The following is a 4,284-nucleotide window of genomic DNA, read 5'->3' on the forward strand; positions in this document are numbered from 1 at the left end:
TTTTTTATCAAATGTTCCTTTAATGTAATATGTTAACAAAGGTGGAACGTTTTGCCTGCAACATTCTAAGGATGTGTTTTGGACGTTGTTGGAGTAACACATTAAAGATGTTCTTTATAAAACGTTCAACGCTCAATGTTACATGATAACAAATGAAGAACATTTTCAAAGCAACATTCGGATGATGTTTTCAGGAGGTTATTCTTTTTTTATAAAACGTTCCTGTGATGGCAAATATTAACAGGGTCATGGTCAACATCAGATTTATTTCTAGAGCGCTTTAAAAAACAAACTTGTTGCATTTGTTTGAAAAGGATGTTTTAAAAAATCTGATGTCACCATATTTTCCTTTTGAAAAAAACAAACAAGCACGTAATTCATGATAAGCTGTAAGCAGATATTGCATGTTTGCGGTGGCATGTGTGAGTTCCCAGCTAGACATTTTTGGTTCTCAAAAAATTCTGAGAATGTAATTCATTGTTCTAGGAATGTTTTCAGCGGGACATTTTATTTTGGTTCCCAGAACGTTCTTCTGAAAGGTAGGATAACGTTCTTTAAAAACATTCTTGAAACGTTTGGTGATAACCTTCTTAAGATGTTTTTGATAACCTTCTTAAGATGTTTTTGATAACATTGTTTGAACATTATGCCCTACTGATCTTAAAACGTTTTCAGCGTGACGTTTTATTTTGGTACCCAGAATGTTCTTCTGAAAGGTAGGATAACGTTCTCTAAAAACATTCTTAACATTTTTGGTGATAACTTTCTTAAGATGTATGAGCGCATCGTATAAAAACGAATTTGCATGCCAATATTCACTCACATGCACTTATAATCACACTAAGGTATGTAGGCCCACAATATTCATAATATCATATGTGTAAAATATCAGAAAATAATCACACTTTTTTCTGACTATAAAGGTTGTAGGTTCTAACTGTTAGATAAGCTATCTGGCCGTGTGTGGTTTGTGAGGGCTGCGTATAAACAGTGTCCGCTGTTTATGCATATTGGATAAAAATCGTTATTGCACCCTTTAGATTTGAGACCGACAGACATATAGGGGAACGGACCGACTGTCACTGCCCGTCCCTGAAACCCCTGTTAGTGTTTGTATGTGTTTGTTATACTGTGGCCCTTTCTCATGTCATCAAATGTCCCTCCTCGACTCCTCGACTCCTCGGTCCTCCGGTAGTGACCCGGAAATGAATTTTAGCGCGCCATGTTGAAGGACATCTCATTTCTCGAAATGCACATCGAGGACCGAGCATCGAGCGTCGAGGAGGCTCTCTGGAGGAGCTATAACCGAGGATACACTGATGGGTCCTCCACGGTCCTCCACGGCTCCTTCGTGTATGCATTTCCGGCAACAGTGATGTTTCAAAGAGTCGAGACCATAGACTGTATATATAAATGGACGTAGGGTCCGTGACGTCACCCATAGGATTCTGCAGAGTTGCCGAGAAGCCCTTAGTAGGCGGAGTCGGCCACTAACGGCTCGACAGTGACGTCTGAGTCTAACTCCCGCCTGCTCCAGCCTGCTCCAAATAAGGGCAAAGAGGCGGAGCCGAGGCGGGACCTTCTGCCTCCAGCTGGGAAGTAACAGAGCTAGCTCAAGCTAAGAAGCTAAGCTAACATGCTTCCCCATCTGCACACTGCCGTCACATTTTACGTTTCTAAGGTAAGCGGACATGAAACTATTCAGCAAAACTATAAATAATAATCTAAGTTATTGAGTTTTTAGCATAATACTTCAGAATCTTAAAATCCCTTAACGTTTGTATGCAATGTGCTAAATGCAACACTGGAATCAAGCAAATATTAATATGTTTGCATGACATTAGTTATTTATATTTTGCTATCACTTAATTATACGTTTAATACATTTAAGTCAAGCTAAGGTACAGTACATGTGATGGTAGCTAGTTAGTGCTCTTACCTGTGAGGCCTCCTCCAAACAGCATTATAACCAGACTGTATCATTAAAAACTATAAGTACCAGTTCTAGATCCTTGACTTTAGACAAACAATTCAAAAGACAAAATGTATTTAAAGACCAATCTTTATTTGAAGGTGCCTCTTAACCTGAGATATTAGTTATACAGTAATAGTATTGACAATCTAAAAAAACTGAGCAACTCAACAGTCAACTTTATATTTCTTATTGTCTAAAGCATTTATTATTTTCATTTTCCCCCACTCATATTCAGTGTGGAAGGATTGAGACAGCGTGGTATCCAGAGAGCTGCAGAGACTTCAGGGAGAAACCTCCGTGTGATGGACGTCCAGTCTGTTGGTTTGGAGAGGACTGAGGGTCTTTCCTCTGCGAGGAGGACCAGGCCTGATGGAGGAGCCCATGCTGGGCATAGCTGATACCAACTGCACAGGCCTTGTCTGTCACTTTATTTGACTAAATGTGTTTACTTATACATTTAATAGGTTTACACCTTCTGTCCATATGTGCTTTTTTATTTAAAACATGTTTGATTAACTTTTGGTTCAGATTTCAATAAATTGAATTTGTATTTGCACTCCTTTTGTCCATTATTCTTACTGAAAATGTTAGATTACACATTCACATCTGACTGAAGATTGGCCCCATTTATTTGTGACGTTGCAAACTCTGCGGTACAAGGTACAGGTTGTGAAGCTCATAAAGTGAGGCAAATAGAATTAATCAGCTGATGGAGTGTAGATGTGGAAATAGGTGCATTCGATCAGCTGACTTCACAATAAAAGTAGTTTCTTAGTGAATGTCCTGGACTGGTCTTAAAATCTCATAACATCAGCTTTTAATTTTCCTCTTGGATGTTCTTCTTGACCCTCAGAGAAGGAGAAAATGTTGAGTCGTGTCTTTCAGGCATGTCCTTTCCTAACAAAAATTACAGGAAACATAAAACATATTATTGCAGAACAAGTGTGTTATTTATGAAAGAGGTGTGCTTGTGTTTAGGGGCTGTAGATATAATTATTTTGTAATTGTAATGTTTTATTTTATTTCAACAGTGAGCTACAAAGACAATCAGATTATGAATGAACAGTATGACATTCATCAACATTGAAATATATTTTATTATCAAAATAATATTTAACTGTTATCAAAACTTAGTGCAACTGTAGAAGCTTGCTCTGTTCTCTCACTGAAATCATAACTTTTACCACGTTTTTTACAGACAATATTGAGAGATAAATAGCAGTTGTCACTAATAGCTTTGCCTTCAATACCTTAAATTAGAAAGCTGACAAAGTAATATTGCTTGTTAACATGTAACCCTTTGCATGGAAAAAAACCCTCAACTTCACTGATGTGTAGGTGATCTAGTATTTAGTATTGTTTAATGGAATGTATATCAGTGTATTAAAGTCAATACTTCATTTATTTAAACCAATATCTTTCTTGATTCTTTGTACAGTAAAACTACTTGATTGTACTTCTGGTAGCAGTCAAACTAGTACTGAGTCCAACAGTATCAATTTCACTAAGAACTTATGGCAACAAATCTTTTTATCCCTCATCAAATATAGCAGAATACATGCATTATTGTTCTCAGGAGGGGAGTTTGACAGAGGATTACTCGAAAAGTACACAGTAAAAACACTTGATTGTACTTGTGGTAGTAGTCCAAGTAGTACTGAGTCCAACAGTATCAATTTCATGTAGAACTTATTGCAGAAAATCATTTTATCCCTGTTATGACCTGGCTCAAAAGGCCACAACAAAGAGGAGACTCACCATATCAACGGTTAGCAAAATATGTTTATTTAAACAAACAATTCAAATCAACCAAATTAATCAAGTGCAAAACAAGTAAAGCATGAGGTGTGAACGTCAGTGGTATCAGTAATGTAACTGCAGGGTGAGGATTGCATGAACATGTATGTGTGAGGGTGTTGAGGTGCACAAAGTAAAACACCTGAAATAACTAATGACATACTCAATCGAACCGGGTGCCTGTATGAGAAAGCAGAGGGAGAGAGAGGAGCAGAGAGGCTTTAAATAGCTGCAGGGCACCAGACCCAGGTGCCCTGAGTTACCACAACCAAGCGGCTGGACGCAGCACAGCCACACCCTCTCAAGATGAACCCACAGGGGCATCACAATCCCTCATCAAATATAGCAGAATGCATTATTGTTCTCAGGAGGGGTTTGACAGAGGATTACTCGAAAAGTATAGTACAAATACTTGATTGTACTTGTGGCAGTAGTCTAACAAGTACTGAGTCCAACAGTATACATTTCATGTAGAACTTATGGTAACAATTATTTGTATCGCAAATATATGG

Source organism: Trematomus bernacchii, unplaced genomic scaffold (assembly GCF_902827165.1).
Source record: "Trematomus bernacchii unplaced genomic scaffold, fTreBer1.1, whole genome shotgun sequence".
In the NCBI taxonomy this organism is placed as follows: domain Eukaryota; kingdom Metazoa; phylum Chordata; class Actinopteri; order Perciformes; family Nototheniidae; genus Trematomus; species Trematomus bernacchii.